At 35.2% G+C, this 27878-nt stretch overlaps 2 long non-coding RNA genes and 2 other non-coding genes across 4 annotated transcripts; all 4 read right to left on the reverse strand.

The window, feature by feature from the left end:
* LOC109843531 lies at positions 4330-5389 on the reverse strand. The gene is made up of 4 exons (XR_002247711.1): positions 5071-5389; positions 4695-4858; positions 4514-4587; positions 4330-4402 (listed from the first exon to the last, which is right to left on the reverse strand). It is a non-coding gene; the product is annotated as an uncharacterized LOC109843531 (long non-coding RNA).
* Positions 18412-18485, reverse strand: TRNAN-GUU. Its single transcript has one exon. It is a non-coding gene; the product is annotated as a tRNA-Asn (tRNA).
* Positions 21499-21572, reverse strand: TRNAN-GUU. The gene has a single exon. It is a non-coding gene; the product is annotated as a tRNA-Asn (tRNA).
* On the reverse strand, positions 22611-24051 carry LOC109843485. Its single transcript, XR_002247698.1, has 4 exons — positions 23900-24051; positions 23731-23797; positions 23539-23647; positions 22611-23117 (listed from the first exon to the last, which is right to left on the reverse strand). It is a non-coding gene; the product is annotated as an uncharacterized LOC109843485 (long non-coding RNA).

A 27878-nucleotide genomic window follows, 5' to 3' on the forward strand; every position in this document is an offset into this window, starting at 1 on the left:
GAGGAGAGAGAGAGAGAGAGAGAGAGAGAGAGAGAGAGAGAGAGAGAGAGAGATTGGTGGTTGCTTTTACTAAGAGAATTCTTAGAACTATTATTCTCAAGGGGGAAGGTAACACATGTGACTACTAGTCCCGTGTGTTTTCTGGATTGTGCTTAGAAGGTGATTAACGAACGCTAAACACATGGGACTAATAGTACAGTGTGTTTTCAATACTAAATTTTGTAAAATTGACATCTTTTTTTGCCAGCCTTGATAAGCTGGCAAAAAAAAGGTCGATTTTACTAATTATTTAACAAAAAAGTCATTTTTGCTTGTTATTTTTTTTTTGAAAAAGGTCTTTTTAAAAAAAATTCTCCGAACTCATATACTAACCTTGCTCGGGTTAGGATTAAGCTCGAGAGAGCTAATTATATTTTTGCACTCATTTAATTTGTTCTTCTCGAAATCCTAAATTTTATAGAGAAGAACTAACTATATATTGGGGAAGAAAGATGAATTAATTAGGCCTGTCCATTCGGGCTGACCCAGAAATTCGGTTCTGAGCCAACCAGAACGAATGGCCCAAACCCGGACTTGGAGTGCCCAGGCCAGGCCCGGGTCCAAGTCTAGGTCAAATTGGGCCAACCCCTATTTTTTGTTTTTGTTTTTCTATTTTTTGGGAAAAAATTGCTAAAAATTAGATTAATCTTACTATATGTATATAACTATGTACTAGTATATACTTGTAGGGGCCCGAAAATGATTCGAATGACTGGTTCTCTTAGCTGTTTTAGTTTTGGAGAAATATTCTATCACTGGTAAGAATCTGTTTACAATCGCTCTTTCTCAAGTACAGAAGAGGAGAATGTTGATTCGACTTCTCCTTTGTTTAACATGGGTTTTGTGTGGCGATGAGATGCCTTGCTCGATACTTGAGTCGAGCTTACTTCTCATTGACGATCAGAACAAGATCACTCCAATTCAGGGAGAAAGTGAGCCACCACTGATGGCTGCTTAGATCACAAGAGCCGAAGTTCAGATTTTAGAAGAACACCTCCGAGCTTAAGTGTGAGTTTGTTCCTCTTTTGCGTGTGCGTCGCTTCTAGTTTGAGTACTACCTCTCGCGTGTGTCTCCATTTACTGTTCGTGCATGCTCATGCCAAGTTGTCTTCTTCATAGCTGCTTGAGGCTATTTATTACCATTTAGCGTGTAACTGACGTGCTGAAATCATGGGGTCAGGGCGTAACTGACTCCTCAAATTTAGCCCATGTTGATTGACTCGATCTTCAAGACCGTTACAGTCAAACTCATTTTGGTGAGATGAGCCTCACTGTGTGGCAAGGTTCGTCAGATGAGACGAGCTTCAATGCGTAGTGAGGTTCGTCTGACAAAGTGAGTTTCACTATACGACGAGCCTCGTCTTGGATGGTTGAGTCCAACTGTATAGCAAGTCTCGCAAACTTCTTCTGATGAACTTCGTCTTCATTGATGAGCTTCGTCTTTAATAATAAGCTTTGTCTTCACTGACGAGTTTTATTTGTTGAATGATAAGGTGTTGAGAGCCTTGTCTCTAGGCGAACATCATCTTCAATGACGAGCTTCATTCTCTGAGAGGTGAGGCACTGTTTAACGAGGTTCGTCTGCGGATTGACTTCGTCTCTTGAATGAGCTTCATCTTCTAAAGGATTTTTGTCTCTAGGTGAACTTCGTCTTCAATGACGAACTTCATTTTTGATGATGAGCTTCGTCCACTACAAGAAATTACGTCTTTAACGAAGGGATTTCCCTTCGTTAAAGAGCTGAAAACCTTCGTTATTGTATGCTAACGATGGGGAAAAAATCCCTTCGTCACCCGTTATTGAAGTCCTCTTCGCTAAAGGGTCACGAAGGGATGTAGTACCCGTCGTTATAGAGTCCATAACGACGGAATATATTACCATCGTTAATATTTACGACGATAATTGTCACCGTCGTTACCATCAGTGACGGGGATATTTTTCCGTCGCTACCATCAGTGACGAGATATTTTCCCATCGTTACCATTAGTTACGGGGATATTTTTCTTACCATTAGTTACGGGGATATTTTCCCATCATTGAAGACTAATCAGTGACGGTTGGATACCGTCGTAGAAGTCCTCATAATGGGTAATTAGTAACCCATCAACGACGGTGTTTTTCCTTCGTTGATGAACAAAATACGGTTTATAAAACCATCATTGTAGACTATAAATTTTTAATATACATTAATAATAATTTTTTCATTCATAGGCAACTATCATATTATTCTCAACCTGACACTAAGATTCACAAAAAAAATATATTAAAAATACCCAATAATGAATAAGAGGGAAAATAAAATTTTTATTCATTAATAACATCAATAAATAAAATTCCACCATCCTCAAATATTCAATACTAATAACAAGAGTTAATATCCTAATTGTTCCAAAGAAAAATACATAAAACTATCTAAAACAAATTAAAATAAAAGTTTGGGGAAGACACATTTTTTCATCTCTAATCATCGTCAAAAGAAGACTTGAGCTACCCCCTCCTAATCTTGCATGGATAGCCTAAAAATTAAAAAAAAAATCACATAATTAAGAAATATCAATTAAGCAATTATTATCCTATTAAGTAAAAATCTCATTTTCTCAAGTGCAAGTAGTCAATCATAAAAGTATATAAGAGATTTTATAAAAAATAATTACCTAGTCCTGCACATGTATACTCCATTCGCTTTATACTTGCTAAAGACGAATGACCACTTTATACTTGCTAGCCAAGCATCACAAGTTTTATGTTACCATGCGTTCACTTTGTTCTGATTTAATATCCCATATTACTAATATAAAGGTGAGAATTTGAAGCTTAATACTGATCTTCACTTTGTTCTGATTTAATATCCCATATTACTAATATAAAGGTGAGAATTTGAAGCTTAATACTGATCTTTCAGTGTCCAATCATTGATTCTCTTGAGAATTTGAAGCTTAATACTGATCTTTCAGTGTCCAATCATTGATTCTCTATGTATACTCCTAATATCATATTGCATCTGGTCTATGTATGAATAAAGCAAGAACATAGTGAATGGATGGTAACAGAAAATCTAACTATAGAGTCCCCAAAGCTAGTTAAAACAACTTGTTCAAATTAAATTGTTCCACCAACCTAATGGGAACATTCTGGTCTTTAATTAAAAACACTGATGCCTAACTAACATACCAAATCATATAGCATCAACCAGCGGAAGTCTACATACCTCAAGACCTTCATTTTCTTCAGATGACACCAAAAGCTTGTAAAAGCATACTGCCATTTCAGAGAAAAACATAGTTTAAAATGATATTCAAACTTGTGTTGTGCAATAAGATAACAACTAGCTTGAAATACTCACAAATGAAACAATAAAAATTAGCAAAAGGACCTGGATAACACAAAAAATGAGAATACTTGAGTTAGCTAAAGAAGTCGTTATATAATCAGATTGTAATCATCGTATAATATATGTTCTATATCAACCATTAAGTTTGACCCATAATGTAATCGCATCCAACTCTTTATTGCCTTCCCTCAAACGCACCAGCCTCCCTCCTTCTATAGTGTGTTTTCACCAATCAACATTGCATAGATTGCATAATCAACAATTCAAACTTTCCTGCAAAGTAAGTTTCCATACAGTGGCAGTAAAAAGAATAAACACGTGGAAGTGAATAACCATACCTGTACAAATTGTTATTAAGTAGAGATCTAATATCAATAGACTAGTGTAACCACAAACAATGATGTATTACTGCACTAAAATGGAGCCTTCGTATTTGTCTTATAAAGTCTAATTATAATATCACGTACCCTAAGAACCATATGAGCTGTCCTAGATACAATAAAAAGGCGAGTTTCAATTTTAGAAACAGGAACCACATGTCATTTTGCCAGTGAAATGACTAGATGACCTTACTGATCTGAGTATGAAAGAATCACTTGAACAAGAACACCTCCATCAGAACCTCCTTATTCTTTAATAATGCTAAATATCTTCTCAAAGGCTCCCTCAAAAACCACAATCTTTTGAATTTCCTGAATTGCAAAACACAAGTTTAGGAGTGAGGAACATGAACTAACCAGAGATTTATAATCAATATTTGAAGTGGGAACTTGACATCTGCCTCACGAGTCAAGTATGTGAGCATCAACAAGGCTTCATTTCTTATGACCTATCATATTGGTTGGAAGAAAAACAAGTAATGTTGCTTGCAAATAATTTAAGCAAGAAGTAAGAAAACATCCCATTTTGAATTCATGACCTGACAGCAAGAAGGACTAGCTAAACAAGAAAGAAGTAGACAAATGCAAACCTCACGATCCATAAGCATATCCATAAATACCATGAGGAATAGAAAGAATCGCTTCTTGTAACCTAATATAGAAACACAATACATGAAAACAATAATGATTAAGATTTTTTAGAATCACAAATAAGCACCAGTTGAGGAAAAAAACAAATTGCAGGTTGTATATGAAAAATTACCTGCTAGGGGAATGTGTAAGAAGAGCTGTAAGAAGCTGAAGTGTATGGTATCTAACATAGAAATCATCCTCAGCCTGGCAGAACATCAATGATAAATCAGATACATAAAACTTCTTCCTAAAACTTGACAGTAGTCATAGAGATCCATAAGAGACAAGGAGGCTGATTGGGATAAACTTACAAGCAAACTCAGAAGAAGAGAGATGCTCTCTGATTCTCGAGAAAGTAGATCAGAGTTTATTGAAGCCGGTTGAATTTCATTTTTCTATCCATGACCTGTGTCTAGGGGTGCATTCGGTTCGGATACGGTTCGGACATGCCCCTTACCACAACCATAACCACTTTCTGAAAATGAATATGGATACGATTCAGATATTCATCGGTAAGAAAAAAACATTACCATATCCGCATTAAACGGAAACAGATACGGTTCGGATATTAGAGAGCTGGATACGGTTGGGATACGGATACTAATCGGATATTTAGGAAATAAATATGAATATGATATGATAAAAAATATATATGATTTTAATAACTCGCAAAGTAAGACAAGTTACCTCATATGCCCACAATCCTTCTTTGCACAATCCTTCTCTACACCAATAGCAGTAATTTGATGAAGACCCACAATCCTTCTCTGCACCATCAACATATTTATGTACAATGGTCATTTTGCAACGGGCATAACTTTGCACAGAAAATACAAGGAAGTGGGGAAGGACTCAAGACAAAAGTTTCCAACTTCTCAGGGATCAAAATGATCATTAAGATATATGTCAAAAAATATTAGCTTAATTAGCTCCACAATCATCACTGTTTTGTTTATAGCTCTTCCCATTGCCTTGAAGACAATCTCGCCTGAACCTTTTTCCTTGAAAACAAATATGTAAACAAAATTTTGAAGGAATATAAAGTGTTGAAAGGATTGGGTTATTAGGGTCTTATGCTAATCTAATCTGATTTTATGCTAATTAAAACTAATTAACAAATTATTCTTACAAGAGAGATATACAATATGTTACAAGTAAGAATAAGCAATATGAACAAAGGTAAATATCCTAGCAATGAGATCTATATGCAAGGATATATAATCACAAGGGTAAACAATCTAAACTAGATAGTGGGCAATATAAACAATGAGCAAAGGGGGGGGTTTTAGGGTCTTATGCTAATCTAATCTGATTTTATGCTAATTAAAACTAATTAACAAATTATTCTTACAAGAGAGATATACAATATGTTACAAGTAAGAATAAGCAATATGAACAAAGGTAAATATCCTAGCAATGAGATCTATATGCAAGGATATATAATCACAAGGGTAAACAATCTAAACTAGATAGTGGGCAATATAAACAATGAGCAATACACAAAGGCGATATAAGATATGTGCATGAAAATAAATGCGCAAATGTAATCACAAACAAACGATATGATTACGGAGTTCGGTCCCCACGACCTACGTCTCCGCTCCTCACCTCGAGGAGATCTCCATTATCACAACCTGGTTTTCTACGTTTACCCGAACAACGTTTACACCTCACAATACGGTTTTTTAGTTTACCGAAAACTCTACAACTAACACACTCTTGTAATCTCACTCTACACCCTCTCAAGTGTTGAACTAGATGTGTCTCACTCAAGTGTTCGGATACAACCTCTCCCTAGGTTCGTCAACCGACGCCACTCCTCTTAGGACGATCCCCGACTCTCGCCACACACTTCTCTCGGTGTACAAGTGTATTACAAAGTGTATCCTTACAATTAGGCTCAATACAATAAATGTTTGCTCTCTACTATGGATGAGAACACAATGAAAGCTCACACTCAATTGTTACAACTCTCACCAACCCAAATATACTATATATAAAAATACAATAAGCTCAATGTGGGTGTGTTTAACAATGAGATATAAATCAAAACTAAACTCAAATAGCAAACTAGCAATAATAAGAATATAAAAATCAATAATAATATTGCTAGAGAAAAGAGTTAGAAAACTTCTCTATAAACATAAAGAGAGAATGAGAAGATATTGAAGATGAACTCCTCAACAGATGATGAAAGCTCCTCTTTGTAAAAGCAAACCCCAAAAACAAACTAAACAAACTGTAAAACCCTCTTAAACTTGTTTAAAACTTTCTCCAAAAATCTTGTTGTAGAAGAGGGGTTGAGGGGTTTTTATAGGAAGAGAAACCAACAGCTAACACCCCAAACAAAACAACAAAAATCCCAAAAAATCAGGAATACGTATCTGTACAAAAAGAACTGTTGGGGTGAACGGCGGTCGACCATGGAAAACTCACGGTCGACCGCGAGCCAGCTAAGAAACCCAGAAAACTTCCAGAGACTTACGCGGTCGACCGTGGCGGTCGACCGCGAAAGTTTTTGCAGCCCACTCAGCAAAAGACACAGGCGCGGTCGACCGTGGCGGTCGACCGTTAACCGATATATGAAAATACAGGTATTGAAAGCAGTTTGATGGTTTTAAAACCCTGTTTAAAAATATCAAATAAATTCAAGAAAAATGTAAAACTTTAGGAAATGATTGTAGACATGATAATACACACACACACACACATATACACATACACATACACATATACATATACATATACAAATACATATACACATATACACACACACACATATCATAATATAATTACCTATAAAAATATATAAAATATATATGAAACATATCACACACATACATACACACACACACACACACACACACACACACACACACACTAGTATGCCACACGTGCGTTGCACGTGATGCATATTAAGAACTACAAGAGTTGAATATATTATACAACTGCATGCTGTGACACAAAGCTTTCTCTTGAATATATTAAGACACTTTCATTTCTATATATAAAAAAGTATATATTCTAAATCATCTGTTAGTGCAAATTGCACTCAACTTCCCCTAGAGAATCCTCCTAGGAGGAGTCCAATCATAGATACTGCACCGAGTGATAGTCGAGGCCTGTAATATCCTTGTCAAGAGAATTTGCGGCATAATGTTGTATTCAATTTCAAAAAAAAAGTTGCACCTAAAAAAACAACCGAAGCAGTTGTTTCTTTAAAGCTTCAAGATAGCAAGGAGATAATATCACACTCTGATGAAAATGAAGGAATCAAAATGAAGGAATCGAAGAACACGTGAATCATGCGGAACATTCAACAAGAAATTCTGAACAATCTGGTGGCCTGTCCACCTTCTACCAATATTTTCTTCTTCTGAGTAATGGATTGATTCATAACATGAACAATGTCCGCAAGGTAATACTTCTCAACCTCCTCCTTAAGCATTTGATTGCTATATTTAAAACCTGAAAACCTTAAAGCTCCATCTTTTAGCAGAATCTTGAGTTTATCATGAAAGGTATCCATATTCCTCAGATCACAAACCCTGATCCCATTACGGATAGTCTTGCTTGAATAGCAAGGCCCGATTCCACTCTTGGTAGTCCCGATGAAGGAGTTCGCAAGTTCAGCGTCTCATAGCCCATCTACATACCTGATACTGGAAGAGAATTTGCATATTTTGTCCTGTAATAAAAACATTAAAATCAAAATAATCACGGTCTAAGGATTTTTTTACCCCCTTAAATATTTGTACCTTTTCTACGGATCAGGTGACATTCTGCGGCCAAAGAGAGCATCCTCAGCCTCAGCCTTTTTCTGTGCAGCTGTCCTCTCCTTGTGCCTTGCATCTTTTGCAGCTGTATCAACTCTCACTTTCTCCATCACTTTACTGAAACCAGGAATAGTTCTATCTAACTTGTTGTACGCTCTATAGCTCAGGTTGTGAAAGATTCTAAACATCCTCTGCATAAACAATTTGTATTTACTGTTAGTAGTTACTTTGCTTTATGAGAAGAAATATAATAATATCAATGCCATTTAACGATTGCAAAATGTAATTGAAATAACTTATCATACTGAACATAGCAGGTTGATTGCAGAATGAACAGTTATGACTGAACAAGCTTACAAGGGTACAATTTAAAAATTAAAATTCAATAGCATATCTTAAAAGACTACCTATTTGTATGGATCAAAATAAAGTGGCAAGGCAAACGTGATGCTCGAAGTAACTATATCATTTGTTTAATAATGTATTAAATTCAATGAGCAGAAGTTAATAGCTGAGAGCTTAATCACCTTCATGACCTTAAGGCAAGAGGAATCTCGACTTGTAGCAAGGCAAACGAGGATAACCAATCCGAAAGCCACAGTAGAGAGCTAGAAGCAAAACCTTTCATGGTCGAGAAGCGAGAGGACAACTAAGTACCTTGTCATGGACTCCACATCGGCATCCACATTTGCTGCTCTTAGATAAAACCTGCAATATTGTTGCATCTCAATACCTACTTTCTTATAGCTCCCTCGATTTATAAAATAAAGGGGGAAATTGTTTTACCACAAGAAATTATGCGTTGTGGGCAGCATGCATTGGAAATTGAGAACTTCTAGTACCAGCCATTCCATTGCAACTACTTCAGATCGAGCGTAGACATTGTCTCCCACTGTGAAATATCTGTTAGATATAGGTGCCCTGCATGCAATAATTATATATTGTAACAGGACCTATATGAAAATAACATCATTGTTCAAAATAATAGTATGCTATTTTGGTCAGATTTATCTAGTATTTTTAAATACAGATAAAGTCCTTAGAATGATACTAGACTATCAGACATTTCGGATATGATCGTAATGAAGAGATCTGATTTGTCACTAACGTATATTCTAAAATGTTCCTAGTCGATGAAGTGTTGAAATGGGACATCATCACTTTGGTAAGACTAGTGTATACTCTATTTCTCCTTTGGAAGGATGATGATCCATCTCTTAGATCATTGATGTAAGACATCAAGATACAGTATACAGGTAACCCATTACTGAATGAGTTGACTGAACGACTCATCAAGAACATCTAGTTGGTAATTATACTTAACTGTCAAATAGAAGTTCTCAAGTGATATAGTACATAGTAGTCTCATAACCTGAGGCATGAGTGCAATATCTTACATGTCAGTATAGGTGTACTTAGACTTTTACCTAACCACAGTTCTCATCGAGTTATGCATAACGGTTCTTGTTGGGTACATCCCGAGGCATAAGTAGATATTGAGATGCCAAGATGAGATTCGTCTCTCCCAATATAAGGGGTTGATGTCATAAGATTGTTTGATATAACTATAACCTGGAAATAATTAGCCAAGGTAAATAAGATAAACTGATTGTCAGTTTGATCTTATAGGTTATGAGTTTAATATCAACAAACACTAATTGAGCAATTAGGGTTTGACAGTTTTCCATACCCTAGGCTTAATTATTTGACATGGTTTGATGAAGAGGCCGGACTGTACGGCATTATCACTGACTGGTCCTGATAAAATTGTGTAAGCATCTTGCAGGCATTTATCACAACTTATACCCGGGTAGTCTTCATGTGTAGCTAGCATCTCTGTTGCACTTGTGGATATGATCCACTACCGAGTCTTAAAGTTGGGCCCTAGAGTCACACCAAGCGCGTACTTGAATCCTATGAAATATAAATTTATAGAGTAATGTGTATGATTGATACACATATATGATTTTCACCGAATACACATAACGGTTATATGTATCGGTAAAATAAGAATGTTATGTGCTTAAGAAATGAATTCTAGTATTTTTCCCATAAAGTTAACTTTTAGTCAACTGGTTGACTTTTTGGTCAACAGTTGACTTTTGGTCTCAACTGGTTGACTTTTTGGTCAACAGTTGACTTTTGGTCAACTCATTAACTTTTTGGTCATATGATGACTTATTAATTAATGATTGGAAAATTATGAAATACCGTATTGATGTGGTATTTTCATTAATGAAATACGCACTTCATTATACATTGATTAATGAGTCATGAGATGAGTCATTAAGGTAGTATGGTTTGGGAACATGGTTTTAGCACATAGTTTTGATTCTTCATGATTCATTGCATGACTCATGAGATGAGTCATTGCATGACTCATAATAGAATCATTGTTATGGTGACTCATGGTGTGACTCATAGGATGAGTCATTCATGTCATGACATATTCTTCCTCTATAAATATGAGCTCTCTTTCTTCTTTCCTGGTTAATGGAAAAATAAAATAAAGGGTATTCATAGTTGCTTTCCATAAAAGAAAAGAAGAGAGATCCACCTCTTACTAAACTCTAGCAATCTTTGAGTAAGAGGAAGTAATAGGATTTTATAGTACCCCGGGTGGATATCTCACCTTGTGTCTCAAGAAGACTCCGATTTTATCAAGCCCACTTGAAGACTTGGAGATCCACTATGAGGAGATTTTCTACTACAAGGAGCAAGAGCTAAGGGTTGTTCGATCTTTCATCGAATCACGCTTCGAAAGTATGACTTTCTAACTCTCGAATGCTCTCTTTAATATAGGGATTATGTTAGATTTAATTAGGATGATCCTATTATGTATTTCATGCTCTCTACATGCATAACATAATTATACATATAGTCTTCCGTTGCGTATTTTGCATGTATTTAGCATGAATTTCCTTCAATATCTTCACAAAATACTAATCGAGTACAAGGAGACAACAATTAAGAACAAATCATGTCAGGAAAAACTTAGCTTTACTCTATAAAATGGAAAATGTACGAGTAATGAGAGCATCTACTTGTTCCAAGGATGGACCTCTTCAAACTTAGTAGCGATAGTGACAGACGCGAGTAGTTGCAGGCTCCATTCAGTCTCAAAATATCCGCTGCTGAGAAATTTGTCCATCAGGCTCACACTCAAGAACAAAGTCTCTGGCTACAGCTCCATCTCCTGCGAATGCTTCAATTAATGACAACAAAATAAGTCATCCGCCTAGTAGCCTATTTCATGATTTAAATTGCCATGCATCAGATTTAACCGTTTCAGGCTTTTCCATGATTAATTTCGCGACAGCTTTTGATCACTTAAAAGAAAATTGGCAATAGCTTACAGGGGTACAATTTAAAATTCAATAGCATTTTGCTCGCTAGAAAAGTCTCAATAATCATTACAACAATAACTTTACCTATCGTGTTCTACTTATTCCCCAAGAAATCCCGTATTACATATTTCAATACACATAGCAATTACTGAATAGTAACAGTGGAATAAACCCCAAATTCTACCAACTAACCAGTTTCAGCGGAGCATTTTAAGTTCATCAAATACACAACTATTTGCTTGATGCTCCGAGAAATAGAGGAGTGATTCAGAGTCCCTTTACCAGTGTATCAAGCTTCTAACACTATTAAGAAATAAATCAACAATCATATAGACCATCAACAAGATGGTAATCATGACATGGCCGGAAAATAGTGCCTTTGAAAAGTGAAACTATACAAAAATATAAACTACTTTAATTGTAAGGTTTGTCCTATTGATGTAAACCTTCATTGATCTTTAACCATGGCAAGCGGCTATAAGTACAGGGCCTATATAATTTTTATGAGTATTACTTTTAGTGAAGATCTTCTCATGCTGTCATACATTAACATGAAGTAAATAAGTTTAGTTTTTACAAGTAGATATTTGATGGTACCGAAATACTTATACTATTCTATTCCTTAAGGAGTCGTGAAATTCAATAGGTTAATCTCCAATTTGAAGATAAGATGAATTTGCTTAAATATTCGAATCCTGAGAAAGCAAGTGGAATTCCATAAAAGTCCCAAACAATATTGACAAGGACATAGGGTGTAAGCAACCAAAAGACCCATGAGAAGGCAAACTGTCTAGGACAACCAATTCTACAACTAATAAGAGAAAAGTCGAAGGTAACCAATAAAAAGGGCTTTGACTTTGTCAGAGAACAAACCTATAAAGTATGTGCATATAGAAGAATAAAATTTGATCAACACCATTTTTCTATGAATTTTCAAGTAAACACAGAATTTTTGCCACACAGAATTTTTGCCAGACGGAAATCTCCCTAACCCACACAACCACCAAAACCCAACATATTCACTTTCTTCTATTATGCACAAGTTCAGATCTCATCCATGTTAGCACCTATGCATGCATGGTTGATTAAATTCACTGCTAATCTATGTTATCAGCTTGATCACATTGCATGCTACTATCTTACCAAATTCGATGAAACATTTGTTGCCTCAAATGATTTCTATGAAATAATCAAACTCGGATTCCCATCAAAGGAACATGAATACGTTTCATGGCATCATAGGCTGTGAATGTGTTCAAGCACAAGTGAGTTGGATGCTTGAGTAAAATCAATCACCCTAACTTCCATGAAATTGTGAAATATTAGCATAGCAATTACCAATTATATGGACAAACTAAACTAAAACACTTTGTCTTAAATTTATACAAAATAAACTTCAGTTTACGCAAAAGTAAGCAAATCTCTCATAATTCTGAAGTATAAAACAATTGAATTGTAGAGTTCATTATAACATCAAATAGGTAACCACATCAAATCATAATGAGACATAAATGTAAACAAGAAAAATTTAGTAAATTAAGTCTCACCATTGACTGATCCACCACTGAATTCGCCAGTGATACCACTCCTGCGAGTGTTTGAAGTGTTATCCCTACAACACATCAAACATACAATCAGTGTGGCCAAGCACCATTGCAGCTGCACTCAGAAGATTATTAACCATTTAAATTGCAACAACATTCATCAAAAGGAGAAACGTCTATATATATAGCATCTAGTACAAAATTATTTCCCACAGAACTCCAAAAATGATGAGTACCAGCAGCATAAGTACTTGATTCAGCACCACTTGAATCATATCGCCATCTTCCATCACTTTGATTGAGTGCCTGAGAAACCAATAAATTGCAATGACAACTTCTTCATCAAAAGGAAAGCTAGTAAAAAAAGTAAGAGAAATTACAAGGGGAGTTTGCAGGTTTAACACGCTATCTGCATCTGATAATATCACATCAAAACCTTGATTCTGCATCAGGAAAGTGAATAAATGTTGAGCTTCAGATAAGGAATGGAACAAGTTACAGATGAAAGAAGATTGTATGCAATTTTTGCAATACTCAAGAAGAGAATGAAGTCAGATGTTATTCAACTCTACCTTGATACGAACCAAGCTCTGACGGTGTAATAGAAATCTAATAATGATTCTGCCGTTTTTACACCATCTTGAAGTTTCGAACAGTTCTCTACATGGGTGCTTTAAGATCAGCATCAAATATTTTAAATGTTCCCCCTTTCATAAGCTTATAAAGTTACCTCAATGGTTTTGACATCAATTTGACATTTCAGAATGCTATTTACTCATAGTGCCTAAAACAGCTCCTTTGATGCAGATGACAATGACCCGAGTATCTCCGTAATAATTGGGCAAGTTGCTGGGCTAATATCAGCAACTTTTTCGAGTCCAAGCATCAGCAAAAGAGGACTCATAGACCAAAAAATGTATCATGCACCCATTCCAATATAAACATCATGCATGCATGCAACCACATAGTGTGCTTTTGTTTCGTGACAACTTCAAAGACTTTCAACGGTTCAATCTAAAGCAAGAACACTAACTTTAGAAAGCCTTTTAATTTTGTGGTTAATTCAACTTCTAAGCTTTTAATGTATAGTTATCATGGAAATTCAATCTTATTTTAATTCTGCTCTATTAATGGAGAAAAAGGACTAGGGCATATGTTAACGGTGATACTACCTCCTCTTTCTAAACTTACGTAGAGGAATTTATTTTCATCATTGCTTTCCGAAATAATTCAGAATCTGTGACTTATAAAGAGAACTTTTTGAGATGGCAACATGATCACTGTTTTAGATATGAGCAGTTAAGATCGTCAACCAATGATTGCAATTTCACCAGAAAACTAAATTCTGGGTTTTCCCCCTATTGTTCTCAAGCATATCAGTCATCAATCATGGTTTTGTCATCATTAAAAAAAATACTCAATAAACTAAAAAAAATAGATGATAACTTATGTAATAACGTACCTCCATCCTCTTCATCTCCATTTCTGCTTTCCTTGTCTCATTGCTTATATTTTGACCAATTCACACTTGTAGTAACTGTACAAGAAAAAAATAGATGATTGATGACTCATGTAATTATTTCCCTCCATCCTCTTCATCTCCATTTCAGCTTTCCTTTTCCCATGATTTTTACCAAGCTTGTATTTTTAACCTCTTCACACTTGTAACTGTAAGCGCAAAGCAAACCTGGTTGAAAGAACGTTCTCGAAATGATTTTTAACCTCTTCACACTTGTAACTGTAAGCGCAAAGCAAACCTGGTTGAAAGAACGTTCTCGAAATGATATAAGGACTATTCATATCATAAGACAATCTGTCACAGGAACTGACAGGTTTAAAGAAATTTCTGATGCAGAGGACAACTCACGAAACTATGTTTTTTAGAGGTTTCCGTACCAGTCCACTTAGGTACAGGACTACTCAATTAAGTTGAGGTTTAGAGGGTGGGGATGACAGACATAACTTTCACTATTTCTTTCAGAACAAGGATCAAACTAAGTGCTTGCATAAAATGTTTTCAAGTAAAATAATGTGCCCTTATATTTTGAAAATATTCTTGAGTCATTACAATATACAAATGGCAATGTGTGATTTTCAACTATTACATATATCCCATTTCAGCTAAATGTAACCACGAAAGGGGTTTTAAAAAATGTATCAAACTTCTTTTGTGGTCTCTGATACAGATCAAAGCCGATTGATTTGTCAACTATACATATGTCCTGAACCAGAGAAGGATACCCTTGAATATTCTTGGACCCATGTCTAGATAGTTTTTTGACACTACTGCTTCCTATGCTTGCTGCTAGAGGCATTCATAACGCTTGACCAAAAAGAGATGCAATTTAAGTTACCTCATCCCACGTGGTTCTCCAGTGAACTTGGAATCTTAATCTCCACAATGCCATTGCTTGATACTATACCATGTCCATCTACAGCTCCTTCTCTATTGAAATCCACCACCTCATTCCTCCTCTCCAAATGACATGCCTCCATTTGATAGCTCTCATAAGATTGATTACATCCCCAGATTGATTACATCCCCTCCCGAGGCTTGAGAAATTTGACTTAATAGGACTCGTCAATACAGGGGTTTGTCAGAGACCCATTCTTCAAAGGCTAACTATCAGGGATTCAGGGTCATCTCGGTACCCATATGCCTCAAACAAACGGACGACTTAACCTCCACTGACTATCAGGGATTCAGGGTCATCTCGGTACCCATATGCCTCAAACAAACGGACGACTTAACCTCCACTGGTCTACTCATCTTCCAGAGTGATTCATCACCATCAATCTTCTTGCTTTCCCCTTCATCTTGTACCTAACTAATTGCCAGCTATATATCTTCATACAAGCCTATATCGGCGCTGCTAGTAGACTCGATCTTTATGTGACACCAATGACAAGTCTCTGCCATCAGATTTGGAATTTCTTGGCTTGTTCTTGGTGTGACTGAGATCTCCTAATAAGGATCAGAAATATGATTTGAGATAATGGAAGTATCTGAGATAATGGAAGCAGTGGGATTCAGTACTACCAATGAAGCAACCATGGATAGGGCTGCATACATTACAGTATTTAGCACACATGCATCAACTTAAAAGTTAAAGTCGTCATCTTACTCCATGTAGAGTGTTTCCTGCAATCCAGGGGAATTAAGAGACTTGCTTCAGCTTGATGAGTTTAAATTGAATGAATATAAAAGGCAGTTCCACCTAGTTACAAAATGTCCTGATGTCATCAACCTTTCTTCTGGGACCCTAGCTTGCTCTTAAAGGACTCGTCTATGAAATAAAAATTCAACTGGATTGACATCAAGTTGACAGTGAAAGAACTTGGTCATCTTGCTTCACTAATTTTCGGGTCCTGCTTTGCAGACAATCCAGTTTGGTGGGAAAAGGCTTGGATGTTGTTGAAATAAACAGAGCGTATTCTAGTAATAAGTTTCTGACTCTGCAGGTTATTTCAGCAAGTTATGCAAATTTATTGGTATGCAGAACCAAAACATCAACTCTGCAATGTTTTTTTGTGGGTACTGTTGAATATTAAAACTACACAGATTATGAAACAAACCTCTCTTAGCAGTTCACGCATCCACTGCAATTAAGCTTCTACCAAAGAAATTTCCCTCATAGAGTTGAGCTTTTGCTTTGCTGGTGCCCCGCCATTTTGCTCCGAAACACGTGCACCTTTGGAAATTGGCAGAATAGTTTTTGTCCAGTTGAGGTAAGGATGCATGCTGTAGAAAGGAAGGTCGCATAGAAGAGTATGTCGTGACAATTGCTCTCTTTGCTACTCAAAAAGGTCATTGACATATACCAATCATCATAAAGGATATGCAGGTAAACAAGCATTTCCAGCAATAATTTTCAGTACATGAAATCTTTACAGGAAACATGTATTTTCCAAATTCTATAATGAGTAATAACCTAGGTTGCATGGGTACGATTAAGGGTACTGGTATAGAATGTGAACATTGTGAAGTGTAGAATATACATACAAAAATTACATGAGCGTTTCAAATTAAAACATGCATTAGTGAGTATAGAATAAACATATGCATATATTCAAGAAGTGTCCAAGAGGTTTGGGTACATGTATGTGTTGGGTACGGGTACGGCTTCCTAATAGAAGTACGCAGGTAACATAGGTAATAACTGATCTCATTAAAAGCTTTGTAAAACCCCATCAAACTATTAAAAGAAATAGAAAATTATAGAATGCTCGGTGAACTGTGGTGCTTACCTTTTGACAATTTTAAAATGTATTCAGTTTTACTGCAGGGATCAATCAAAACTGGAAATCATCAAATTATAGCATGGGTGAGAAAAAATCATGATTAGGTAAAGCTTAAGAAATAGAACCTTATTGCCTCTCAACTAAATGACCAAAGTTTTGGTCTACAAGGCCAAAGGCACATAGGTCGTTACAATTCACAATAACATCCTGAAAGCAACCAAACACAAGATTAAAACTGGATTATCTACTCAGCTCCCCTTAGCAACAAGTCATTGTTCTCAAATCTAATTTAATCAGGTTGCAATCGCAGCCAATATTTGTTCATGTAGATCACAACACAAGTGCAGTATAAACCAACCCTTCCTCAATGGTGCCCCGTATATGTGCTACGCTATCTGCCAACTTAGGTATTAGGCCAAGACCAGTTCCACCACCTAGCCTTCTAGTTGATAAGAAAAACCTCCTACTTTTAGTTATCATTCAAGATTAGAGTTCTATTTCATAAGGTTAAGAAGTAGCTAATGGACTAAATTAAAGTATTCAATTAAAAGTACAAAAAAAGAAGAAGTATTGCGCTAGAGGAAGGGCTGGGATCAATCAAAACTGGAAATCATCAAATTATAGCATGGGTGAGAAAAAATCATGATTAGGTAAAGCTTAAGAAATAGAACCTTATTGCCTCTCAACTAAATGACCAAAGTTTTGGTCTACAAGGCCAAAGGCACATAGGTCGTTACAATTCACAATAACATCCTGAAAGCAACCAAACACAAGATTAAAACTGGATTATCTACTCAGCTCCCCTTAGCAACAAGTCATTGTTCTCAAATCTAATTTAATCAGGTTGCAATCGCAGCCAATATTTGTTCATGTAGATCACAACACAAGTGCAGTATAAACCAACCCTTCCTCTATGGTGCCCTGTATATGTGCTACGCTATCTGCCAACTTAGGTATTAGGCCAAGACCAGTTCCACCACCTAGCCTTCTAGTTGATAAGAAAAACCTCCTACTTTTAGTTATCATTCAAGATTAGAGTTCTATTTCATAAGGTTAAGAAGTAGCTAATGGACTAAATTAAAGTATTCAATTAAAAGTACAAAAAAAGAAGAAGTATTGCGCTAGAGGAAGGGCTTGAACCTTCGACCTTGTGGTTAACAGCCACACGCTCTAACCAACTGAGCTACTCCAGCTGACTGTTCTGTTTAAGAACATTATATTTTCATGGAAGTATTTGTAATTCTCTGCCCTCACAATGATCCAACATCCATTAAAGCTAAAAACAATCATGAGAGCAACAAAATTTGACGGGTGCAGTCTTGTTATCATAAAAGTGAATCTCAATTTGGCGAATTTCTGAAGGTGGAGAGTTAAAATTATACTCGAAACTATTCTCTTTCTTGGAGTCTGCAACAACTCTAATCAAACATCTTCATCATCGAAGCCAAACAACAAACTACAATCTTTCAAAATTATCTTCAGGTAGATCGACTAGTTAAACTTCAATACAGACACAATTTAAAAAAAAGAAAAGAATGAAAGAAAGAGGAACAGAGTGAGTGTAGAGCTCTTCTGTACAGCCTAGTTTTGGCTGAGAGAAGTGCCCTCCATGTTGTAGGTTCTATGTGCCTCGCCAATCGTTAACAAATAAGAAGTCCAACCAAAATACAACTATTGGTGATCTATAGAAAGAGTTAAAGAAGTGGCGACTATATGCTCAGTTGAAGAAAATGTACATTATCGGTCCTTCACTTATTATGAGCATATATTAATTTTTGGACATCTTAAGACTGAAGAATGAATAGGGTCATGTAATATGAGAACTTCTACAGACAGTTGCAAAACGCAAGTGCCGCTTGCATTCTCCATAGATGGACGGGTGACACATGTCCCCAAATCTAAACCCAGCCTTAAACCAAAACTAACCCCAACCCTTCCCTAGTATATTTCGCACAATTGTCCACCAGCAGTCGCGAAAAGCGACTGATGTTAGACTTTTTCCACATAATATTGTATTTATTACTCTCTTACGTAAACTTCACTGCCAATTTATAACCATTTAATGCAACATTCAATTTTAAAACTACAAAAAGATTTTCATACATAGCAACAATTTATAACCATTTAATGCAACATTCAATATTAAAAACTACAAAAAATTTCCATACATGTCGTGCTCCAAAACCAGTTCTTTCTTCTGTGCAGGTTATTTCAGCATGTTATACAAACTTTAGTGCTATATGGAACCAAAACCTCAACTCGGCCGGTTAGTTCTTTTGCACCAACAGATATTAAATTATATATCTCCAGCCGAATTTTATAAAACACAACCACAACTCACACAGAATCTAAACAAAAAAAAGCAAGAAAACATTTTCAAGAAAATAAGTGAAAAAATTACCAGGGTTTATATAAGAAAAGTGAAAACATATTTCAATCTGTTGTAAAAAAACACGGAACACATCGTGCTACCGCCGTGCATCTGGTCACTGAGTGACACGATCTCGACCTAGGAAACCCAAGATTTGAATTTTGAAGAAAAAAGACAGCATCTGGTCACTGAGTGACACGATCTCGACCTAGGAAACCCAAGATTTGAATTTTGAAGAAAAAAGACAAGACACTTGAACATGGGTGGTGTTGATGAACCTAGGAAACCCAAGATTTGAATTTTGAAGAAAAAAGACAAGACACTTGAACATGGGTGGTGTTGATGATGCTCTGCCATGGAGTACCCTAAACTATTATTTGAAAGGGCTTTTTCTTAAACACGCTGTTCCCCATAATGACCCTAAAATTTGAATCCAGCACAGAATTAGAGACTTGGCTATGACTATGATTATGATTGAACTGTAGAAAAACACCACATCGACCCTAACAATCTTCTCAGCTGTCTTCTTCTGTTGCTTGGCCTTTCCCTCGTTGAATAATGAGCTCGTCATCAAGATTATACACAAGCCTCTTCTACAAAACTTCTCAGTTTAAACAAGAAAAAAACCATAAGTCATTCCCGAGAAACTATAATATAACTTTTACCTCATCCGCTTCAGATGTGAAGTTCTTGTAGGTCTGCATCAACACATCAAAGAAGGCAAGATAGACAATAGGCTCTTAAAATTTTAGGTTGATATTTTTTTTAGAAACCATGCATGTCTAGGTACCCGACCAAAGGCTTCCTGTGACTCATGAACATAAGAAATATAATAAACGTTAACACTATTCTAGTAATATAAGATAGATGATATGAAGTACGAACTTAGAGGGCAGGCAATATGAGGCAATTCTTTAACTATGTGAATTCTCATTTATCTTCTAATTTATAGTAATAAGCATTAAAATACTATCTGAACGTAACACAAGATACTTCCAGTCCTGAGCTATTTAGGAATATATCAGAGGGTAAACATTTGCCTAAGGCCCTAAACCTTACCATGCATGCCAGCATGACCCTACATGCAAAATCAAAAAAAAAAAAATCTTGCAGGAAATAAGATACATGTATCACATGGATCTCCCAAATAAAGAATCCATTGCAACCAATCCTCAAATTTTGGACTGCTTCAGGAACATGATTGTCAATTTTATAAACAACAAGAGTACTCGATAATGTTTGTCCTAGATAATCAAATTTCACATCGAGCAACACCATCCTCCTCAACAGAAAAGTGACTATATAATGTTTGTCCTAGATAATCAAATTTCACATCGAGCAACACCATCCTCCTCAACAGAAAAGTGACTATCTACAAGTGACACAGACACGAGTCTCATCACATCGAGCAACACCATCCTCCTCAACAGAAAAGTGACTATCTACAAGTGACACAGACACGAGTCTCATATTCATCATGGTCATTGGACCTTAGAAATGATAGTTGACAAAATCTACATACAGTCATGGATATGTTCATATGAACTTATGTATGTGACTTAATATGAAGATTGTTATTCATATTTGAACAAAATTTGAATTTAGTAAAAAGATCTCGAGATTATGAGCTCCAGCCAAAAGGAGCATATATAATTCATCTGGCATCTCAAGGTGAGTGATGACTAACATATTTATAAGTGTTAAACTTGGACGCGCACACATATTGACCAGAACAAACCAATGAGGTAGACTGAAAACATAGGTTAAAATAATAAGTGAACAGTTAATGGGATAGATGAAAGTATTAAATTAAGGAACAAACAAAACAAGCGATGCGCTGGAGGAAGGGCTTGAACCTTCAACCTTGTGGTTAACAGCCACACGCTCTAACCAATTGAGCTACTCCAGCTGATTGGTCTGTTCAAAAACATTTTATTTTCATAGAAATATTGGTAATCCTTCTGCCCTCAGAATGATCCAACATTCAGTGAAGCTAAAAACAACCATGTAAGCAACAAAATTTGATGTGCAGTCTTGTTATCAAAAAGTGAATCTCAATTTGACAAATTTCTAAAGGTGGAGAAAGAAAGTATACCCCAACTCTTTCTTGAAGTCAGTGACAATTGTAATCAAGCACCTACATCCTTGAAACCAAACAACAAAATCTGATCTCTTTAAATTGTCTTGAGATAGATAAACTACAGTATATACACAATTAAAAAAGAGAAAGGAATGAAAGAAAGAGGAACAGAGTGAGTGTGTGGCTCTCTCGGATAGCCTAGTTTTGGCTGAGAGAAGTGCCCTCCATGTTGTAGGTTCTATGTGTCCCACCAATCATTAACAAAGGAGTCCAACAAAAGTACAACTAAGGTTGAGCTATAGAAAGAGTTAAAAAGGAGTGGTGACTATAAGCTCAGTTGAATAAAATGTACCTTGTCAGTCCTTCACTTATTATGAGCCTATATTTATTTTTGCACATCTTCATAATGAAGAGGACAATATATTATGAGGAAGTCTAGAGACAGTTGCAAAACGCGACTGGCGCTCACCCTTCGCCATAGATAGGTGACAAATGTCTGGGTCCCCAAGTCTCAACCCAACCTTAAACCCAAAACTAACCCAACCCTTCCCCGAGGTGACAAATGTCTGGGTCCCCAAGTCTCAACCCAACCTTAAACCCAAAACTAACCCAACCCTTCCCCGATATATTTTGCACACATGTCCATCAGCATCAACCCAACCTTAAACCCAAAACTAACCCAACCCTTCCCCGATATATTTTGCACACATGTCCATCAGCAGTCCCGAAAAGCAACTGCTGTTAGACTTTTTCTGTGTAATATTGTCTCTATTATTCTCCTATGCACACATAACTACCAATTTATAACCATTTAATGCAACATTCAATTTTAAAAACTACAAAAAGATTTTCATACATAGTAATAGTTTACAACAAGTTAATGCAACATTCAATTTTGTATACAACAAATTTTTGCAACATTGTAATAATTTTCTTTAGTAGTATTATAGAGTTTGCATACCTCACCACTAAATTTAACAACTAACTTTTCCTTAGACATCCACTAAACTTCTCGATCACATCTACAACTTGTGCAGAAGGATGTTGCCGACAATACTCGTCAATCTAAACAAAGAAGCAAGAAAATATTTTCAGTTAAACAACTATAAACAAACATTCCTAGGGTTGGAGGAAAAGTTAAAACAATCTCTTTCAATCTCTCATAGAAAGCCTGAACACATTTGTGCCGCCGCCAATGTGTGCCCTCTGAATGCAGTGATCTCGTCCTTCCTTGTGCCGTTCTTGTCATCGTATATAGATACACTAATTTAATTGAGATGTAAGTGATGCTGATGTGAGATGATGACATGGAACTGCCATCAACAAGTGAGGGTGGAATATCCAACGAGTGTATACTCCAAGAGTACGACCTCACTGTACCAAAACCATGACAAAAGCTACAATTAGGTGCCTAATGAGTGTATACTCCAAGAGTACGACCTCACTGTACCAAAACCATGACAAAAGCTACAATTAGGTGCCTAATTTAAAGTGGAAAAAAGAAAATTAAACAGTTGTACCAAAACCATGACAAAAGCTACAATTAGGTGCCTAATTTAAAGTGGAAAAAAGAAAATTAAACAGTACTACATCAAAACCTTTTACCAAAAACTATGTAGTATGCTCAACTCTATTACGAAATCATGTGATGTGACGACATGCGTTATTAGTTGAATGCGCATACCGTGCATAACTCTAGAATTCACCATATATGTTATGTCCATCATCATGTAAAAATGGACCAAATTAAGCATTTCGTCACACAAAAAAATCAGACAGTCGCTTAAACTCTTACCACCATCCTCATTTTCTGACTTGCATGAAAGAGGAGCCATTAGGAAGAGAACTCACAGTCTTTTGCAGTCAAGTAATCATGAAGGGCATTCATTTACCAGGACAAATATCTAAAATTCGACAGAACATCAATCAAAATCTAAAATTTTGCAGTCAATTAGAGAAAACCCTAGTTTTCGGACCATGAGGGTACCTAAGATAGGAATCGACTCTTGAGTGAGCTTCTCCTCTTCAATCTTCTCCGCATCCTAACTTCTCCGCTGAATAAAATAAAAAGAAAAGGAGAACAACGTCAACCGAAACAATTCCAAAGTCCTTAGAACCAAAAAAAAGGGCACAGAAATTGGAATTAGTGCTTTTACCTGCAGAGATTGAAGGATCGAACTAAACCCGAGATAAAGTAATTCAATCTAGCTAATTTCAGCAGTTAGGGCTTTCTACCAAAACCCTAGGGAAATCCCCGCAGCAGAGAAAAATGGACCGAACTTCACCGCAAACAGAAAGAATATCGATCTCATCTCAGCTACCGAAGAGCTAATTATAAGCGGAAAATGATTTTTTTCAGTGGGCGTTATATTTACGCGACACGGCAAAATACAGCGTTTATTTCACGCGTATATCTTACACGCTATTTTTAAAGCGTATATATTACACGCGTATATCCTACGCGTATATTCTTACGCTCTTTTTACCGTGTCGGTCTCCACTTTTTGCTCATATAAATACGCGTAGTTTTTTCGATTCCTTGCCGTTTATTTCCTACTTTTATATTACTATTTTCGTTGATATCTGATCTTTTTCGTCCCACGGTTAATCACGTCGCTGCCATGGGTTATTACAAATGGTTTTGCTAATTTTTTGTTGAAATTGCTCCTTCCCCCTCATTTCTTTGATTTTATCTAGTTGACTTTAACTTTAGGGGTATTATGTAATATATCAAGTAATTAAAAGTTAAACATTCCCTTTCTTTTATTATGTGAAGCATCTTTTTTTTTAGTTATTTTGGTAGTATTTTTTAGGGTTATTTGCATACATACCCCTTAAATCATAGCTGTGTTAAAAAACACCCTCCACAATCTAAGTATCTGCAAAACTACCCCTCGAATCATCGATTTTGAAAAATTACCCTTAAAGCAATTAACCATCAATTTTGATAAGCTAATTTATTATCACAATTAAAAATTATCAACAATATAGTTAAAATTTTAGAACAAAGTTGATGCTTTGTTAATTTTAGTGGTATTTTTTCACAAAGCTAATTATTTGAGGGTTAGTTTTACAAATACTGATATTTGAGAGTATTTTTATAAATACCCATGATTGAAGGGGTATACATGCAAATAAATCTATTTGGGTTTAGAAATCAACCAAGGTAAGACTTTTTGGTCTGAAAATAAAAACTCCTTTATATTATTACTTCCTCATTCCCCTATACATAACTATTTCGCGAGAACTGTGAGTTTTTCTCAATATCCTTAAGTACATCAGCAGAGTAACTCTTTTTGATGCTAGATGGTAGAGAAAGTCTATAATTGATCAATAATCTTTTTAGTTTTTACGGATCTCATGAATGGTATTAATTAAATAAATCTATACTACTTCTAAGATCTATACTAATGTTAAAACCTTTGCATGCCCATTTTACCCCTTTCAACTTGCTTAATTATAATTTTATCCTATCTTTCTATCTATTTATTCTTTTTTTGACATTCTGATCGAATCAAAATACTTTGTTGAGTTAATATAATTTCATGTTATCCATGCACCACACATTTAGATGAACTAGTATAGTGCACGTGCATTGCACGTAGGCATTTATATTTGTTTTATGTTCCAATTTTTAAATTTATAGTGATATATTAAATGTTACACATATTTGTAAAATAAATATAATTTTAAATAATAGAAATGTACTATTTTAATTAGTACTTAACTCAAGTCCTATTATACCCCTAACTATTCAATTTATTTCTAATTGATAACTAATCTTAAATTTAACATTAATTAATAATTTAATTAATATTAATAGGGAGTAGGAACAAAATTAGTTCTTGTTCTAATAATATAGTACTGATATATAAATAATATAACAATAGAGAGATGAAATATACAGAAAGTGTACGGTGAAAGTTAAATTAAAATTAATGAAATCTCAAGTTTATTACAAACTCTCAAAGGAGCTTGGCCACTTGTTCCTAATTTCAAATTAACTTATTAATTGAGGAGCATAATAGCAATATTTCAATACTTTGAGGGACTAATTCAAAATAGCTTAGGGGAGGAACTTGATATTAATTTTCTGATTTAAGGTACTTCAGAATATCAAAAATTTAATGAATTTGAGGGATTAATTTCAGAATATCAAAGATTTAAGGAACTAATGTCGGAAAAAGTCTATTATTTTTGCAATTTTTAATTTGTATTTGTAAACTATTTAATACTATTTTCTAATAAGAAAATTAAAATTTAAAATATTAACAAATATATTAATAGTCCTAATAATTTATTTATTTTATATTTACTATTAAACAATCCATTGAATTGATGCAATACAAATCCACAAGAGCGCTTATATGTCAATGTCCACCCAACTTAACATTGGATGCTTACCAAATTAACCATACATGAAAAAACAAAACAAAACAATCACAATATTTGTTTAATTGCAACCCAATAATTGAGCAACTTTCTATCAATACAACAACAAACAAACACACATCATATTTAACCTTAAATTGGATAATATTCATACATTCATACATGCACGACCATATGATGGGCACCGGCAATGACCATTCCCCCTCGACCACCACCACCTCCATTGCCCCCATAACAGACCCTATCTCCATTGCCCGCTCCACTGATGTTTCTCCTAACTCATCTTCTCTGTCTCCTTCAAACATTACCTCCGGCGCCACCATCGAACCAAGACCTTCCATCTATTCTTCCATCGACACCACCTTCGCCAAAGCCTCCACCACTACTGTCAAGTTTGGCCGCTAAGGAAAGCTACTTAATAAATTTAGTTAGTAACTATAAAAACAGTTTCACTTCTAATTTCCTATTTGCATTGTCAGATCAAGGAGAATGAATAGCAAGGAGGAAGAGAAGAAAATTACTTACTCATTTTAGTTGGTAATCTTGAGTGAGCCTTGCTGTAAGTGTTGGGGGATGGAGAGGGGTTATATAGCCCTTAAATGAAACAGACGTTGTTGGAGGAGTTTTTTTTATCATTAATTGGATTACTGAGTTTTTCTTGAGGTTATCAACTATACTATTGATGAATCCCTCTTCAAATCCTACTTTCATGTGAAAATAAATGTTACAATTTTCTTTTCATATATAAAAGTAACAGTAATAGTATGACTTGAAAAGACTTGTGAAATAGTGGAGAGAGTGGATTGAGGAGGTCATTTAAGATATTAAATGTAGAGAATAAAGGTATTTAATTAAGAAAACTATTAATAAGATAACTATTAAAAATACTTATTTTTTATTTAAGTATGCATGTATGTTCATGTATATATGTGTTGTACGTAAGTATGCATGTATTTTAGAGGATGTATGTATGTGTTTTATTTATGTATGCATGTGTTTTGGAGGGTAATTTGGAAAGAAATGTTCTAACATGACAACCCACTTTTATAATAGTACTAGTTGGATTGCATGTGCAATGCACGTGGTAAATTTTTAAATTTATTATTTTATTATTGATTCATTTCATTATGGTTTATTTAATTTAATCCATGTTTCAAACATATGGATAGAATTTAAAAATTAAAAAGGATTGAATAATGAAATTACATTATGTATGAACTGGGTGATAATAGATTATTTGCATACTTATCAATAGAAAACAATGAATAATTTTATAAAAGAATTTTATTTGATATACACCATTGATTTTCAATCAACCAATTCTACCTATATATAGTTGACATCAGACAACCTATTTAATCATAATCATCTAATATAAATGTTACTAAAATAGTAGCATCAAAATTTTTTTAGTCTTACTTATTTCTATCTCCATAAAACAATTAATAGTCATGCATGAAGCAGTAGAGATACACCAAATGAGGATAACCATGATAGTATAATTAAAAATAATATTATTTGTCTTTACAAATATGGATCATCTTTAATTGATAATTCTTCTGTAGATATCACTCTCAGATTGACCCCTAATAAGTTTCTTATTAGAATGAAATTCAGCTGTCATAGATCCACTGAAGCCGTCTTATCACAAGCTAAAAACAATGACATATAGAACTATTGAATCACCAAAGCTTTTTTTAGTCAATTGCTGCCCGAGTTTTTTTAGTAAGCTGCCTACATTTA

The sequence above is a fragment of the Asparagus officinalis genome, chromosome 5 (assembly GCF_001876935.1).
Source record: "Asparagus officinalis chromosome 5, Aspof.V1, whole genome shotgun sequence".
Classification (NCBI taxonomy): domain Eukaryota; kingdom Viridiplantae; phylum Streptophyta; class Magnoliopsida; order Asparagales; family Asparagaceae; genus Asparagus; species Asparagus officinalis.